The 17,221-nt window shown below is 48.7% G+C and overlaps 13 non-coding genes across 13 annotated transcripts; all 13 read right to left on the minus strand.

The window, feature by feature from the left end:
* Positions 1–831: 831 nt before the first annotated feature.
* Positions 832–903, minus strand: TRNAG-UCC (transfer RNA glycine (anticodon UCC)). The gene has a single exon. It is a non-coding gene; the product is annotated as a tRNA-Gly (tRNA).
* Positions 904–1,783: 880 nt separating this feature from the next.
* TRNAG-UCC (transfer RNA glycine (anticodon UCC)) lies at positions 1,784–1,855 on the minus strand. Its single transcript has one exon. It is a non-coding gene; the product is annotated as a tRNA-Gly (tRNA).
* An 879-nt stretch (positions 1,856–2,734) lies between these two features.
* On the minus strand, positions 2,735–2,806 carry TRNAG-UCC (transfer RNA glycine (anticodon UCC)). The gene has a single exon. It is a non-coding gene; the product is annotated as a tRNA-Gly (tRNA).
* Positions 2,807–4,815: 2,009 nt separating this feature from the next.
* On the minus strand, positions 4,816–4,887 carry TRNAG-UCC (transfer RNA glycine (anticodon UCC)). Its single transcript has one exon. It is a non-coding gene; the product is annotated as a tRNA-Gly (tRNA).
* A 1,837-nt stretch (positions 4,888–6,724) lies between these two features.
* TRNAG-UCC (transfer RNA glycine (anticodon UCC)) lies at positions 6,725–6,796 on the minus strand. The gene has a single exon. It is a non-coding gene; the product is annotated as a tRNA-Gly (tRNA).
* An 882-nt stretch (positions 6,797–7,678) lies between these two features.
* Positions 7,679–7,750, minus strand: TRNAG-UCC (transfer RNA glycine (anticodon UCC)). The gene has a single exon. It is a non-coding gene; the product is annotated as a tRNA-Gly (tRNA).
* An 874-nt stretch (positions 7,751–8,624) lies between these two features.
* On the minus strand, positions 8,625–8,696 carry TRNAG-UCC (transfer RNA glycine (anticodon UCC)). The gene has a single exon. It is a non-coding gene; the product is annotated as a tRNA-Gly (tRNA).
* An 879-nt stretch (positions 8,697–9,575) lies between these two features.
* On the minus strand, positions 9,576–9,647 carry TRNAG-UCC (transfer RNA glycine (anticodon UCC)). Its single transcript has one exon. It is a non-coding gene; the product is annotated as a tRNA-Gly (tRNA).
* An 879-nt stretch (positions 9,648–10,526) lies between these two features.
* On the minus strand, positions 10,527–10,598 carry TRNAG-UCC (transfer RNA glycine (anticodon UCC)). The gene has a single exon. It is a non-coding gene; the product is annotated as a tRNA-Gly (tRNA).
* Positions 10,599–12,129: 1,531 nt separating this feature from the next.
* On the minus strand, positions 12,130–12,201 carry TRNAG-UCC (transfer RNA glycine (anticodon UCC)). Its single transcript has one exon. It is a non-coding gene; the product is annotated as a tRNA-Gly (tRNA).
* Positions 12,202–13,733: 1,532 nt separating this feature from the next.
* Positions 13,734–13,805, minus strand: TRNAG-UCC (transfer RNA glycine (anticodon UCC)). The gene has a single exon. It is a non-coding gene; the product is annotated as a tRNA-Gly (tRNA).
* A 1,838-nt stretch (positions 13,806–15,643) lies between these two features.
* Positions 15,644–15,715, minus strand: TRNAG-UCC (transfer RNA glycine (anticodon UCC)). The gene has a single exon. It is a non-coding gene; the product is annotated as a tRNA-Gly (tRNA).
* An 890-nt stretch (positions 15,716–16,605) lies between these two features.
* Positions 16,606–16,677, minus strand: TRNAG-UCC (transfer RNA glycine (anticodon UCC)). The gene has a single exon. It is a non-coding gene; the product is annotated as a tRNA-Gly (tRNA).
* Between the last annotated feature and the right edge of the window lie 544 nt (positions 16,678–17,221).

Raw genomic sequence — 17,221 nt, forward strand, 5'->3', positions numbered from 1 at the left:
ACCCCTAGTGTGACTAAAGCCAACTCTTCTGCTTCGTTAGTGGCTTGACAACAGTCAGACGGTAATGTGGCTTCTCGTAAGAGAGGTTTAAGCAGCAGCAGAGTGGCGCAGCGGGAGCGTGCTGGGCCCATAACCCAGAGGTCGATGGATCGAAACCATCCTCTGCTAGGCGCAGAGTTTTGTATTTTTCATGCTCCCAGGAAAAAGGTACCCCAAAAATTCACTGTCTCGTTCTTTCAGGCCACCCAAAGCCCAGCAAATTCCACTGTCCTTTATATTTCAAGGCACCAAAAAATCCACACTTAAAAAAAAAAAAAAGAAACCTTTCTTCTCCCATGGTCAAAGCTTGGTTTAGGCATGATAACATGACTGCGGTGTGACCCGAGTGCCAGAAGCCAGCAACCGTAGATGGGGATTAGCTCAAATGGTAGAGCGCTCGCTTAGCATGCGAGAGGTAGCGGGATCGATGCCCGCATCCTCCAAAACTTCCACTTGGCACTACCTTCAAATGAAGGGCCAACTTCTTTTTAGTTGGCACTGACACAAAAACCTAGGAAGCAGCTGCACGCATATCTGGCTAAACCTTCGATAGCTCAGCTGGTAGAGCGGAGGACTGTAGTAGCTAGTTAGCAATCCTTAGGTCGCTGGTTCGATTCCGGCTCGAAGGATGCTTTTGAGTGTCCGATAACCTTGCATGCTTCAACTTGGAGGCTCTCTTGCACAGACTTTGCAGCTGCATACCTCCTGGCCGCACTCTTTTTGAGCCTGACCGCACAACCATTGGCCTCTGGAGAGAGTGTTAACAAGAATACTTCAAAACAAGAGAAACAATGCGTTGGCCGGGAATCGAACCCGGGTCAACTGCTTGGAAGGCAGCTATGCTCACCACTATACCACCAACGCCATAGAATTCGCACCACTTCTCAATCGTGAAAATGCAACTCTCACCCCTAGTGTGACTAAAGCCAACTCTTCTGCTTCGTTAGTGGCTTGACAACAGTCAGACGGTAATGTGGCTTCTCGTAAGAGAGGTTTAAGCAGCAGCAGAGTGGCGCAGCGGGAGCGTGCTGGGCCCATAACCCAGAGGTCGATGGATCGAAACCATCCTCTGCTAGGCGCAGAGTTTTGTATTTTTCATGCTCCCAGGAAAAAGGTACCCCAAAAATTCACTGTCTCGTTCTTTCAGGCCACCCAAAGCCCAGCAAACTCCACTGTCCTTTATATTTCAAGGCACCAAAAAATCCACACTTAAAAAAAAAAAAAAAAAAAAGAAACCTTTCTTCTCCCATGGTCAAAGCTTGGTTTAGGCATGATAACATGACTGCGGTGTGACCCGAGTGCCAGAAGCCAGCAACCGTAGAGGGGGATTAGCTCAAATGGTAGAGCGCTCGCTTAGCATGCGAGAGGTAGCGGGATCGATGCCCGCATCCTCCAAAACTTCCACTTGGCACTACCTTCAAATGAAGGGCCAACTTCTTTTTAGTTGGCACTGACACAAAAACCTAGGAAGCAGCTGCACGCATATCTGGCTAAACCTTCGATAGCTCAGCTGGTAGAGCGGAGGACTGTAGTAGCTAGTTAGCAATCCTTAGGTCGCTGGTTCGATTCCGGCTCGAAGGATGCTTTTGAGTGTCCGATAACCTTGCATGCTTCAACTTGGAGGCTCTCTTGCACAGACTTTGCAGCTGCATACCTCCTGGCCGCACTCTTTTTGAGCCTGACCGCACAACCATTGGCCTCTGGAGAGAGTGTTAACAAGAATACTTCAAAACAAGAGAAACAATGCGTTGGCCGGGAATCGAACCCGGGTCAACTGCTTGGAAGGCAGCTATGCTCACCACTATACCACCAACGCCATAGAATTCGCACCACTTCTCAATCGTGAAAATGCAACTCTCACCCCTAGTGTGACTAAAGCCAACTCTTCTGCTTCGTTAGTGGCTTGACAACAGTCAGACGGTAATGTGGCTTCTCGTAAGAGAGGTTTAAGCAGCAGCAGAGTGGCGCAGCGGGAGCGTGCTGGGCCCATAACCCAGAGGTCGATGGATCGAAACCATCCTCTGCTAGGCGCAGAGTTTTGTATTTTTCATGCTCCCAGGAAAAAGGTACCCCAAAAATTCACTGTCTCGTTCTTTCAGGCCACCCAAAGCCCAGCAAACTCCACTGTCCTTTATATTTCAAGGCACCAAAAAATCCACACTTAAAAAAAAAAAAAAAAAAAGAAACCTTTCTTCTCCCATGGTCAAAGCTTGGTTTAGGCATGATAACATGACTGCGGTGTGACCCGAGTGCCAGAAGCCAGCAACCGTAGAGGGGGATTAGCTCAAAAGGTAGAGCGCTCGCTTAGCATGCGAGAGGTAGCGGGATCGATGCCCGCATCCTCCAAAACTTCCACTTGGCACTACCTTCAAATGAAGGGCCAACTTCTTTTTAGTTGGCACTGACACAAAAACCTAGGAAGCAGCTGCACGCATATCTGGCTAAACCTTCGATAGCTCAGCTGGTAGAGCGGAGGACTGTAGTAGCTAGTTAGCAATCCTTAGGTCGCTGGTTCGATTCCGGCTCGAAGGATGCTTTTGAGTGTCCGATAACCTTGCATGCTTCAACTTGGAGGCTCTCTGGCACAGACTTTGCAGCTGCATACCTCCTGGCCCCACTCTTTTTGAGCCTGACCGCACAACCATTGGCCTCTGGAGAGAGTGTTAACAAGAATACTTTAAAACAAGAGAAACAATGCGTTGGCCGGGAATCGAACCCGGGTCAACTGCTTGGAAGGCAGCTATGCTCACCACTATACCACCAACGCCATAGAATTCGCACCACTTCTCAATCGTGAAAATGCAACTCTCACCCCTAGTGTGACTAAAGCCAACTCTTCTGCTTCGTTAGTGGCTTGACAACAGTCAGACGGTAATGTGGCTTCTCGTAAGAGAGGTTTAAGCAGCAGCAGAGTGGCGCAGCGGGAGCGTGCTGGGCCCATAACCCAGAGGTCGATGGATCGAAACCATCCTCTGCTAGGCGCAGAGTTTTGTATTTTTCATGCTCCCAGGAAAAAGGTACCCCAAAAATTCACTGTCTCGTTCTTTCAGGCCACCCAAAGCCCAGCAAATTCCACTGTCCTTTATATTTCAAGGCACCAAAAAATCCACACTTAAAAAAAAAAAAAAAAAAAGAAACCTTTCTTCTCCCATGGTCAAAGCTTGGTTTAGGCATGATAACATGACTGCGGTGTGACCCGAGTGCCAGAAGCCAGCAACCGTAGAGGGGGATTAGCTCAAATGGTAGAGCGCTCGCTTAGCATGCGAGAGGTAGCGGGATCGATGCCCGCATCCTCCAAAACTTCCACTTGGCACTACCTTCAAATGAAGGGCCAACTTCTTTTTAGTTGGCACTGACACAAAAACCTAGGAAGCAGCTGCACGCATATCTGGCTAAACCTTCGATAGCTCAGCTGGTAGAGTGGAGGACTGTAGTAGCTAGTTAGCAATCCTTAGGTCGCTGGTTCGATTCCGGCTCGAAGGATGCTTTTGAGTGTCCGATAACCTTGCATGCTTCAACTTGGAGGCTCTCTTGCACAGACTTTGCAGCTGCATACCTCCTGGCCGCACTCTTTTTGAGCCTGACCGCACAACCATTGGCCTCTGGAGAGAGTGTTAACAAGAATACTTCAAAACAAGAGAAACAATGCATTGGCCGGGAATCGAACCCGGGTCAACTGCTTGGAAGGCAGCTATGCTCACCACTATACCACCAACGCCATAGAATTCGCACCACTTCTCAATCGTGAAAATGCAACTCTCACCCCTAGTGTGACTAAAGCCAACTCTTCTGCTTCGTTAGTGGCTTGACAACAGTCAGACGGTAATGTGGCTTCTCGTAAGAGAGGTTTAAGCAGCAGCAGAGTGGCGCAGCGGGAGCGTGCTGGGCCCATAACCCAGAGGTCGATGGATGGAAACCATCCTCTGCTAGGCGCAGAGTTTTGTATTTTTCATGCTCCCAGGAAAAAGGTACCCCAAAAATTCACTGTCTCGTTCTTTCAGGCCACCCAAAGCCCAGCAAACTACACTGTCCTTTATATTTCAAGGCACCAAAAAATCCACACTTAAAAAAAAAAAAAAAAGAAATAGCTCAGATAGCTCAGCTGGTAGAGCGGAGGACTGTAGTAGCTAGTTAGCAATCCTTAGGTCGCTGGTTCGATTCCACTGTCTCGTTCTTTCAGGCCACCCAAAGCCCAGCAAACTCCACTGTCCTTTATATTTCAAGGCACCAAAAAATCCACACTTAAAAAAAAAAAAAAAAAAAGAAACCTTTCTTCTCCCATGGTCAAAGCTTGGTTTAGGCATGATAACATGACTGCGGTGTGACCCGAGTGCCAGAAGCCAGCAACCGTAGAGGGGGATTAGCTCAAAAGGTAGAGCGCTCGCTTAGCATGCGAGAGGTAGCGGGATCGATGCCCGCATCCTCCAAAACTTCCACTTGGCACTACCTTCAAATGAAGGGCCAACTTCTTTTTAGTTGGCACTGACACAAAAACCTAGGAAGCAGCTGCACGCATATCTGGCTAAACCTTCGATAGCTCAGCTGGTAGAGCGGAGGACTGTAGTAGCTAGTTAGCAATCCTTAGGTCGCTGGTTCGATTCCGGCTCGAAGGATGCTTTTGAGTGTCCGATAACCTTGCATGCTTCAACTTGGAGGCTCTCTGGCACAGACTTTGCAGCTGCATACCTCCTGGCCCCACTCTTTTTGAGCCTGACCGCACAACCATTGGCCTCTGGAGAGAGTGTTAACAAGAATACTTTAAAACAAGAGAAACAATGCGTTGGCCGGGAATCGAACCCGGGTCAACTGCTTGGAAGGCAGCTATGCTCACCACTATACCACCAACGCCATAGAATTCGCACCACTTCTCAATCGTGAAAATGCAACTCTCACCCCTAGTGTGACTAAAGCCAACTCTTCTGCTTCGTTAGTGGCTTGACAACAGTCAGACGGTAATGTGGCTTCTCGTAAGAGAGGTTTAAGCAGCAGCAGAGTGGCGCAGCGGGAGCGTGCTGGGCCCATAACCCAGAGGTCGATGGATCGAAACCATCCTCTGCTAGGCGCAGAGTTTTGTATTTTTCATGCTCCCAGGAAAAAGGTACCCCAAAAATTCACTGTCTCGTTCTTTCAGGCCACCCAAAGCCCAGCAAATTCCACTGTCCTTTATATTTCAAGGCACCAAAAAATCCACACTTAAAAAAAAAAAAAAAAAGAAACCTTTCTTCTCCCATGGTCAAAGCTTGGTTTAGGCATGATAACATGACTGCGGTGTGACCCGAGTGCCAGAAGCCAGCAACCGTAGAGGGGGATTAGCTCAAATGGTAGAGCGCTCGCTTAGCATGCGAGAGGTAGCGGGATCGATGCCCGCATCCTCCAAAACTTCCACTTGGCACTACCTTCAAATGAAGGGCCAACTTCTTTTTAGTTGGCACTGACACAAAAACCTAGGAAGCAGCTGCACGCATATCTGGCTAAACCTTCGATAGCTCAGCTGGTAGAGTGGAGGACTGTAGTAGCTAGTTAGCAATCCTTAGGTCGCTGGTTCGATTCCGGCTCGAAGGATGCTTTTGAGTGTCCGATAACCTTGCATGCTTCAACTTGGAGGCTCTCTTGCACAGACTTTGCAGCTGCATACCTCCTGGCCGCACTCTTTTTGAGCCTGACCGCACAACCATTGGCCTCTGGAGAGAGTGTTAACAAGAATACTTCAAAACAAGAGAAACAATGCATTGGCCGGGAATCGAACCCGGGTCAACTGCTTGGAAGGCAGCTATGCTCACCACTATACCACCAACGCCATAGAATTCGCACCACTTCTCAATCGTGAAAATGCAACTCTCACCCCTAGTGTGACTAAAGCCAACTCTTCTGCTTCGTTAGTGGCTTGACAACAGTCAGACGGTAATGTGGCTTCTCGTAAGAGAGGTTTAAGCAGCAGCAGAGTGGCGCAGCGGGAGCGTGCTGGGCCCATAACCCAGAGGTCGATGGATGGAAACCATCCTCTGCTAGGCGCAGAGTTTTGTATTTTTCATGCTCCCAGGAAAAAGGTACCCCAAAAATTCACTGTCTCGTTCTTTCAGGCCACCCAAAGCCCAGCAAACTACACTGTCCTTTATATTTCAAGGCACCAAAAAATCCACACTTAAAAAAAAAAAAAAAGAAAAAAAAAAAAGAAACCTTTCTTCTCCCATGGTCAAAGCTTGGTTTAGGCATGATAACATGACTGCGGTGTGACCCGAGTGCCAGAAGCCAGCAACCGTAGAGGGGGATTAGCTCAAATGGTAGAGCGCTCGCTTAGCATGCGAGAGGTAGCGGGATCGATGCCAGCATCCTCCAAAACTTCCACTTGGCACTACCTTCAAATGAAGGGTCAACTTCTTTTTAGTTGGCACTGACACAAAAACCTAGGAAGCAGCTGCACGCATATCTGGCTAAACCTTCGATAGCTCAGCTGGTAGAGCGGAGGACTGTAGTAGCTAGTTAGCAATCCTTAGGTCGCTGGTTCGATTCCGGCTCGAAGGATGCTTTTGAGTGTCCGATAACCTTGCATGCTTCAACTTGGAGGCTCTCTTGCACAGACTTTGCAGCTGCATACCTCCTGGCCGCACTCTTTTTGAGCCTGACCGCACAACCATTGGCCTCTGGAGAGAGTGTTAACAAGAATACTTCAAAACAAGAGAAACAATGCGTTGGCCGGGAATCGAACCCGGGTCAACTGCTTGGAAGGCAGCTATGCTCACCACTATACCACCAACGCCATAGAATTCGCACCACTTCTCAATCGTGAAAATGCAACTCTCACCCCTAGTGTGACTAAAGCCAACTCTTCTGCTTCGTTAGTGGCTTGACAACAGTCAGACGGTAATGTGGCTTCTCGTAAGAGAGGTTTAAGCAGCAGCAGAGTGGCGCAGCGGGAGCGTGCTGGGCCCATAACCCAGAGGTCGATGGATCGAAACCATCCTCTGCTAGGCGCAGAGTTTTGTATTTTTCATGCTCCCAGGAAAAAGGTACCCCAAAAATTCACTGTCTCGTTCTTTCAGGCCACCCAAAGCTCAGCAAACTCCACTGTCCTTTATATTTCAAGGCACCAAAAAAACCACACTTAAAAAAAAAAAAAAAAAAGAAAGAAACCTTTCTTCTCCCATGGTCAAAGCTTGGTTTAGGCATGATAACATGACTGCGGTGTGACCCGAGTGCCAGAAGCCAGCAACCGTAGAGGGGGATTAGCTCAAATGGTAGAGCGCTCGCTTAGCATGCGAGAGGTAGCGGGATCGATGCCCGCATCCTCCAAAACTTCCACTTGGCACTACCTTCAAATGAAGGGCCAACTTCTTTTTAGTTGGCACTGACACAAAAACCTAGGAAGCAGCTGCACGCATATCTGGCTAAACCTTCGATAGCTCAGCTGGTAGAGCGGAGGACTGTAGTAGCTAGTTAGCAATCCTTAGGTCGCTGGTTCGATTCCGGCTCGAAGGATGCTTTTGAGTGTCCGATAACCTTGCATGCTTCAACTTGGAGGCTCTCTTGCACAGACTTTGCAGCTGCATACCTCCTGGCCGCACTCTTTTTGAGCCTGACCGCACAACCATTGGCCTCTGGAGAGAGTGTTAACAAGAATACTTCAAAACAAGAGAAACAATGCGTTGGCCGGGAATCGAACCCGGGTCAACTGCTTGGAAGGCAGCTATGCTCACCACTATACCACCAACGCCATAGAATTCGCACCACTTCTCAATCGTGAAAATGCAACTCTCACCCCTAGTGTGACTAAAGCCAACTCTTCTGCTTCGTTAGTGGCTTGACAACAGTCAGACGGTAATGTGGCTTCTCGTAAGAGAGGTTTAAGCAGCAGCAGAGTGGCGCAGCGGGAGCGTGCTGGGCCCATAACCCAGAGGTCGATGGATCGAAACCATCCTCTGCTAGGCGCAGAGTTTTGTATTTTTCATGCTCCCAGGAAAAAGGTACCCCAAAAATTCACTGTCTCGTTCTTTCAGGCCACCCAAAGCCCAGCAAATTCCACTGTCCTTTATATTTCAAGGCACCAAAAAATCCACACTTAAAAAAAAAAAAAAGAAACCTTTCTTCTCCCATGGTCAAAGCTTGGTTTAGGCATGATAACATGACTGCGGTGTGACCCGAGTGCCAGAAGCCAGCAACCGTAGATGGGGATTAGCTCAAATGGTAGAGCGCTCGCTTAGCATGCGAGAGGTAGCGGGATCGATGCCCGCATCCTCCAAAACTTCCACTTGGCACTACCTTCAAATGAAGGGCCAACTTCTTTTTAGTTGGCACTGACACAAAAACCTAGGAAGCAGCTGCACGCATATCTGGCTAAACCTTCGATAGCTCAGCTGGTAGAGCGGAGGACTGTAGTAGCTAGTTAGCAATCCTTAGGTCGCTGGTTCGATTCCGGCTCGAAGGATGCTTTTGAGTGTCCGATAACCTTGCATGCTTCAACTTGGAGGCTCTCTTGCACAGACTTTGCAGCTGCATACCTCCTGGCCGCACTCTTTTTGAGCCTGACCGCACAACCATTGGCCTCTGGAGAGAGTGTTAACAAGAATACTTCAAAACAAGAGAAACAATGCGTTGGCCGGGAATCGAACCCGGGTCAACTGCTTGGAAGGCAGCTATGCTCACCACTATACCACCAACGCCATAGAATTCGCACCACTTCTCAATCGTGAAAATGCAACTCTCACCCCTAGTGTGACTAAAGCCAACTCTTCTGCTTCGTTAGTGGCTTGACAACAGTCAGACGGTAATGTGGCTTCTCGTAAGAGAGGTTTAAGCAGCAGCAGAGTGGCGCAGCGGGAGCGTGCTGGGCCCATAACCCAGAGGTCGATGGATCGAAACCATCCTCTGCTAGGCGCAGAGTTTTGTATTTTTCATGCTCCCAGGAAAAAGGTACCCCAAAAATTCACTGTCTCGTTCTTTCAGGCCACCCAAAGCCCAGCAAACTCCACTGTCCTTTATATTTCAAGGCACCAAAAAATCCACACTTAAAAAAAAAAAAAAAAAAAGAAACCTTTCTTCTCCCATGGTCAAAGCTTGGTTTAGGCATGATAACATGACTGCGGTGTGACCCGAGTGCCAGAAGCCAGCAACCGTAGAGGGGGATTAGCTCAAATGGTAGAGCGCTCGCTTAGCATGCGAGAGGTAGCGGGATCGATGCCCGCATCCTCCAAAACTTCCACTTGGCACTACCTTCAAATGAAGGGCCAACTTCTTTTTAGTTGGCACTGACACAAAAACCTAGGAAGCAGCTGCACGCATATCTGGCTAAACCTTCGATAGCTCAGCTGGTAGAGCGGAGGACTGTAGTAGCTAGTTAGCAATCCTTAGGTCGCTGGTTCGATTCCGGCTCGAAGGATGCTTTTGAGTGTCCGATAACCTTGCATGCTTCAACTTGGAGGCTCTCTTGCACAGACTTTGCAGCTGCATACCTCCTGGCCGCACTCTTTTTGAGCCTGACCGCACAACCATTGGCCTCTGGAGAGAGTGTTAACAAGAATACTTCAAAACAAGAGAAACAATGCGTTGGCCGGGAATCGAACCCGGGTCAACTGCTTGGAAGGCAGCTATGCTCACCACTATACCACCAACGCCATAGAATTCGCACCACTTCTCAATCGTGAAAATGCAACTCTCACCCCTAGTGTGACTAAAGCCAACTCTTCTGCTTCGTTAGTGGCTTGACAACAGTCAGACGGTAATGTGGCTTCTCGTAAGAGAGGTTTAAGCAGCAGCAGAGTGGCGCAGCGGGAGCGTGCTGGGCCCATAACCCAGAGGTCGATGGATCGAAACCATCCTCTGCTAGGCGCAGAGTTTTGTATTTTTCATGCTCCCAGGAAAAAGGTACCCCAAAAATTCACTGTCTCGTTCTTTCAGGCCACCCAAAGCCCAGCAAACTCCACTGTCCTTTATATTTCAAGGCACCAAAAAATCCACACTTAAAAAAAAAAAAAAAAAAAGAAACCTTTCTTCTCCCATGGTCAAAGCTTGGTTTAGGCATGATAACATGACTGCGGTGTGACCCGAGTGCCAGAAGCCAGCAACCGTAGAGGGGGATTAGCTCAAAAGGTAGAGCGCTCGCTTAGCATGCGAGAGGTAGCGGGATCGATGCCCGCATCCTCCAAAACTTCCACTTGGCACTACCTTCAAATGAAGGGCCAACTTCTTTTTAGTTGGCACTGACACAAAAACCTAGGAAGCAGCTGCACGCATATCTGGCTAAACCTTCGATAGCTCAGCTGGTAGAGCGGAGGACTGTAGTAGCTAGTTAGCAATCCTTAGGTCGCTGGTTCGATTCCGGCTCGAAGGATGCTTTTGAGTGTCCGATAACCTTGCATGCTTCAACTTGGAGGCTCTCTGGCACAGACTTTGCAGCTGCATACCTCCTGGCCCCACTCTTTTTGAGCCTGACCGCACAACCATTGGCCTCTGGAGAGAGTGTTAACAAGAATACTTTAAAACAAGAGAAACAATGCGTTGGCCGGGAATCGAACCCGGGTCAACTGCTTGGAAGGCAGCTATGCTCACCACTATACCACCAACGCCATAGAATTCGCACCACTTCTCAATCGTGAAAATGCAACTCTCACCCCTAGTGTGACTAAAGCCAACTCTTCTGCTTCGTTAGTGGCTTGACAACAGTCAGACGGTAATGTGGCTTCTCGTAAGAGAGGTTTAAGCAGCAGCAGAGTGGCGCAGCGGGAGCGTGCTGGGCCCATAACCCAGAGGTCGATGGATCGAAACCATCCTCTGCTAGGCGCAGAGTTTTGTATTTTTCATGCTCCCAGGAAAAAGGTACCCCAAAAATTCACTGTCTCGTTCTTTCAGGCCACCCAAAGCCCAGCAAATTCCACTGTCCTTTATATTTCAAGGCACCAAAAAATCCACACTTAAAAAAAAAAAAAAAAAAGAAACCTTTCTTCTCCCATGGTCAAAGCTTGGTTTAGGCATGATAACATGACTGCGGTGTGACCCGAGTGCCAGAAGCCAGCAACCGTAGAGGGGGATTAGCTCAAATGGTAGAGCGCTCGCTTAGCATGCGAGAGGTAGCGGGATCGATGCCCGCATCCTCCAAAACTTCCACTTGGCACTACCTTCAAATGAAGGGCCAACTTCTTTTTAGTTGGCACTGACACAAAAACCTAGGAAGCAGCTGCACGCATATCTGGCTAAACCTTCGATAGCTCAGCTGGTAGAGTGGAGGACTGTAGTAGCTAGTTAGCAATCCTTAGGTCGCTGGTTCGATTCCGGCTCGAAGGATGCTTTTGAGTGTCCGATAACCTTGCATGCTTCAACTTGGAGGCTCTCTTGCACAGACTTTGCAGCTGCATACCTCCTGGCCGCACTCTTTTTGAGCCTGACCGCACAACCATTGGCCTCTGGAGAGAGTGTTAACAAGAATACTTCAAAACAAGAGAAACAATGCATTGGCCGGGAATCGAACCCGGGTCAACCAAAAATTCACTGTCTCGTTCTTTCAGGCCACCCAAAGCCCAGCAAACTCCACTGTCCTTTATATTTCAAGGCACCAAAAAATCCACACTTAAAAAAAAAAAAAAAAAAGAAACCTTTCTTCTCCCATGGTCAAAGCTTGGTTTAGGCATGATAACATGACTGCGGTGTGACCCGAGTGCCAGAAGCCAGCAACCGTAGAGGGGGATTAGCTCAAAAGGTAGAGCGCTCGCTTAGCATGCGAGAGGTAGCGGGATCGATGCCCGCATCCTCCAAAACTTCCACTTGGCACTACCTTCAAATGAAGGGCCAACTTCTTTTTAGTTGGCACTGACACAAAAACCTAGGAAGCAGCTGCACGCATATCTGGCTAAACCTTCGATAGCTCAGCTGGTAGAGCGGAGGACTGTAGTAGCTAGTTAGCAATCCTTAGGTCGCTGGTTCGATTCCGGCTCGAAGGATGCTTTTGAGTGTCCGATAACCTTGCATGCTTCAACTTGGAGGCTCTCTGGCACAGACTTTGCAGCTGCATACCTCCTGGCCCCACTCTTTTTGAGCCTGACCGCACAACCATTGGCCTCTGGAGAGAGTGTTAACAAGAATACTTTAAAACAAGAGAAACAATGCGTTGGCCGGGAATCGAACCCGGGTCAACTGCTTGGAAGGCAGCTATGCTCACCACTATACCACCAACGCCATAGAATTCGCACCACTTCTCAATCGTGAAAATGCAACTCTCACCCCTAGTGTGACTAAAGCCAACTCTTCTGCTTCGTTAGTGGCTTGACAACAGTCAGACGGTAATGTGGCTTCTCGTAAGAGAGGTTTAAGCAGCAGCAGAGTGGCGCAGCGGGAGCGTGCTGGGCCCATAACCCAGAGGTCGATGGATCGAAACCATCCTCTGCTAGGCGCAGAGTTTTGTATTTTTCATGCTCCCAGGAAAAAGGTACCCCAAAAATTCACTGTCTCGTTCTTTCAGGCCACCCAAAGCCCAGCAAATTCCACTGTCCTTTATATTTCAAGGCACCAAAAAATCCACACTTAAAAAAAAAAAAAAAAAAGAAACCTTTCTTCTCCCATGGTCAAAGCTTGGTTTAGGCATGATAACATGACTGCGGTGTGACCCGAGTGCCAGAAGCCAGCAACCGTAGAGGGGGATTAGCTCAAATGGTAGAGCGCTCGCTTAGCATGCGAGAGGTAGCGGGATCGATGCCCGCATCCTCCAAAACTTCCACTTGGCACTACCTTCAAATGAAGGGCCAACTTCTTTTTAGTTGGCACTGACACAAAAACCTAGGAAGCAGCTGCACGCATATCTGGCTAAACCTTCGATAGCTCAGCTGGTAGAGTGGAGGACTGTAGTAGCTAGTTAGCAATCCTTAGGTCGCTGGTTCGATTCCGGCTCGAAGGATGCTTTTGAGTGTCCGATAACCTTGCATGCTTCAACTTGGAGGCTCTCTTGCACAGACTTTGCAGCTGCATACCTCCTGGCCGCACTCTTTTTGAGCCTGACCGCACAACCATTGGCCTCTGGAGAGAGTGTTAACAAGAATACTTCAAAACAAGAGAAACAATGCATTGGCCGGGAATCGAACCCGGGTCAACCAAAAATTCACTGTCTCGTTCTTTCAGGCCACCCAAAGCCCAGCAAACTCCACTGTCCTTTATATTTCAAGGCACCAAAAAATCCACACTTAAAAAAAAAAAAAAAAAAAGAAACCTTTCTTCTCCCATGGTCAAAGCTTGGTTTAGGCATGATAACATGACTGCGGTGTGACCCGAGTGCCAGAAGCCAGCAACCGTAGAGGGGGATTAGCTCAAAAGGTAGAGCGCTCGCTTAGCATGCGAGAGGTAGCGGGATCGATGCCCGCATCCTCCAAAACTTCCACTTGGCACTACCTTCAAATGAAGGGCCAACTTCTTTTTAGTTGGCACTGACACAAAAACCTAGGAAGCAGCTGCACGCATATCTGGCTAAACCTTCGATAGCTCAGCTGGTAGAGCGGAGGACTGTAGTAGCTAGTTAGCAATCCTTAGGTCGCTGGTTCGATTCCGGCTCGAAGGATGCTTTTGAGTGTCCGATAACCTTGCATGCTTCAACTTGGAGGCTCTCTGGCACAGACTTTGCAGCTGCATACCTCCTGGCCCCACTCTTTTTGAGCCTGACCGCACAACCATTGGCCTCTGGAGAGAGTGTTAACAAGAATACTTTAAAACAAGAGAAACAATGCGTTGGCCGGGAATCGAACCCGGGTCAACTGCTTGGAAGGCAGCTATGCTCACCACTATACCACCAACGCCATAGAATTCGCACCACTTCTCAATCGTGAAAATGCAACTCTCACCCCTAGTGTGACTAAAGCCAACTCTTCTGCTTCGTTAGTGGCTTGACAACAGTCAGACGGTAATGTGGCTTCTCGTAAGAGAGGTTTAAGCAGCAGCAGAGTGGCGCAGCGGGAGCGTGCTGGGCCCATAACCCAGAGGTCGATGGATCGAAACCATCCTCTGCTAGGCGCAGAGTTTTGTATTTTTCATGCTCCCAGGAAAAAGGTACCCCAAAAATTCACTGTCTCGTTCTTTCAGGCCACCCAAAGCCCAGCAAATTCCACTGTCCTTTATATTTCAAGGCACCAAAAAATCCACACTTAAAAAAAAAAAAAAAAAGAAACCTTTCTTCTCCCATGGTCAAAGCTTGGTTTAGGCATGATAACATGACTGCGGTGTGACCCGAGTGCCAGAAGCCAGCAACCGTAGAGGGGGATTAGCTCAAATGGTAGAGCGCTCGCTTAGCATGCGAGAGGTAGCGGGATCGATGCCCGCATCCTCCAAAACTTCCACTTGGCACTACCTTCAAATGAAGGGCCAACTTCTTTTTAGTTGGCACTGACACAAAAACCTAGGAAGCAGCTGCACGCATATCTGGCTAAACCTTCGATAGCTCAGCTGGTAGAGTGGAGGACTGTAGTAGCTAGTTAGCAATCCTTAGGTCGCTGGTTCGATTCCGGCTCGAAGGATGCTTTTGAGTGTCCGATAACCTTGCATGCTTCAACTTGGAGGCTCTCTTGCACAGACTTTGCAGCTGCATACCTCCTGGCCGCACTCTTTTTGAGCCTGACCGCACAACCATTGGCCTCTGGAGAGAGTGTTAACAAGAATACTTCAAAACAAGAGAAACAATGCATTGGCCGGGAATCGAACCCGGGTCAACTGCTTGGAAGGCAGCTATGCTCACCACTATACCACCAACGCCATAGAATTCGCACCACTTCTCAATCGTGAAAATGCAACTCTCACCCCTAGTGTGACTAAAGCCAACTCTTCTGCTTCGTTAGTGGCTTGACAACAGTCAGACGGTAATGTGGCTTCTCGTAAGAGAGGTTTAAGCAGCAGCAGAGTGGCGCAGCGGGAGCGTGCTGGGCCCATAACCCAGAGGTCGATGGATGGAAACCATCCTCTGCTAGGCGCAGAGTTTTGTATTTTTCATGCTCCCAGGAAAAAGGTACCCCAAAAATTCACTGTCTCGTTCTTTCAGGCCACCCAAAGCCCAGCAAACTACACTGTCCTTTATATTTCAAGGCACCAAAAAATCCACACTTAAAAAAAAAAAAAAAAGAAAAAAAAAAAAGAAACCTTTCTTCTCCCATGGTCAAAGCTTGGTTTAGGCATGATAACATGACTGCGGTGTGACCCGAGTGCCAGAAGCCAGCAACCGTAGAGGGGGATTAGCTCAAATGGTAGAGCGCTCGCTTAGCATGCGAGAGGTAGCGGGATCGATGCCAGCATCCTCCAAAACTTCCACTTGGCACTACCTTCAAATGAAGGGTCAACTTCTTTTTAGTTGGCACTGACACAAAAACCTAGGAAGCAGCTGCACGCATATCTGGCTAAACCTTCGATAGCTCAGCTGGTAGAGCGGAGGACTGTAGTAGCTAGTTAGCAATCCTTAGGTCGCTGGTTCGATTCCGGCTCGAAGGATGCTTTTGAGTGTCCGATAACCTTGCATGCTTCAACTTGGAGGCTCTCTTGCACAGACTTTGCAGCTGCATACCTCCTGGCCGCACTCTTTTTGAGCCTGACCGCACAACCATTGGCCTCTGGAGAGAGTGTTAACAAGAATACTTCAAAACAAGAGAAACAATGCGTTGGCCGGGAATCGAACCCGGGTCAACTGCTTGGAAGGCAGCTATGCTCACCACTATACCACCAACGCCATAGAATTCGCACCACTTCTCAATCGTGAAAATGCAACTCTCACCCCTAGTGTGACTAAAGCCAACTCTTCTGCTTCGTTAGTGGCTTGACAACAGTCAGACGGTAATGTGGCTTCTCGTAAGAGAGGTTTAAGCAGCAGCAGAGTGGCGCAGCGGGAGCGTGCTGGGCCCATAACCCAGAGGTCGATGGATCGAAACCATCCTCTGCTAGGCGCAGAGTTTTGTATTTTTCATGCTCCCAGGAAAAAGGTACCCCAAAAATTCACTGTCTCGTTCTTTCAGGCCACCCAAAGCTCAGCAAACTCCACTGTCCTTTATATTTCAAGGCACCAAAAAAACCACACTTAAAAAAAAAAAAAAAAAAAAAAAAAAGAAAGAAACCTTTCTTCTCCCATGGTCAAAGCTTGGTTTAGGCATGATAACATGACTGCGGTGTGACCCGAGTGCCAGAAGCCAGCAACCGTAGAGGGGGATTAGCTCAAATGGTAGAGCGCTCGCTTAGCATGCGAGAGGTAGCGGGATCGATGCCCGCATCCTCCAAAACTTCCACTTGGCACTACCTTCAAATGAAGGGCCAACTTCTTTTTAGTTGGCACTGACACAAAAACCTAGGAAGCAGCTGCACGCATATCTGGCTAAACCTTCGATAGCTCAGCTGGTAGAGCGGAGGACTGTAGTAGCTAGTTAGCAATCCTTAGGTCGCTGGTTCGATTCCGGCTCGAAGGATGCTTTTGAGTGTCCGATAACCTTGCATGCTTCAACTTGGAGGCTCTCTTGCACAGACATTGCAGCTGCATACCTCCTGGCCGCACTCTTTTTGAGCCTGACCGCACAACCATTGGCCTCTGGAGAGAGTGTTAACAAGAATACTTCAAAACAAGAGAAACAATGCGTTGGCCGGGAATCGAACCCGGGTCAACTGCTTGGAAGGCAGCTATGCTCACCACTATACCACCAACGCCATAGAATTCGCACCACTTCTCAATCGTGAAAATGCAACTCTCACCCCTAGTGTGACTAAAGCCAACTCTTCTGCTTCGTTAGTGGCTTGACAACAGTCAGACGGTAATGTGGCTTCTCGTAAGAGAGGTTTAAGCAGCAGCAGAGTGGCGCAGCGGGAGCGTGCTGGGCCCATAACCCAGAGGTCGATGGATCGAAACCATCCTCTGCTAGGCGCAGAGTTTTGTATTTTTCATGCTCCCAGGAAAAAGGTACCCCAAAAATTCACTGTCTCGTTCTTTCAGGCCACCCAAAGCTCAGCAAACTCCACTGTCCTTTATATTTCAAGGCACCAAAAAAACCACACTTAAAAAAAAAAAAAAAAAAGAAAGAAACCTTTCTTCTCCCATGGTCAAAGCTTGGTTTAGGCATGATAACATGACTGCGGTGTGACCCGAGTGCCAGAAGCCAGCAACCGTAGAGGGGGATTAGCTCAAATGGTAGAGCGCTCGCTTAGCATGCGAGAGGTAGCGGGATCGATGCCCGCATCCTCCAAAACTTCCACT

The sequence above is a fragment of the Eleutherodactylus coqui genome, chromosome 1 (genome assembly GCF_035609145.1).
Source record: "Eleutherodactylus coqui strain aEleCoq1 chromosome 1, aEleCoq1.hap1, whole genome shotgun sequence".
Classification (NCBI taxonomy): domain Eukaryota; kingdom Metazoa; phylum Chordata; class Amphibia; order Anura; family Eleutherodactylidae; genus Eleutherodactylus; species Eleutherodactylus coqui.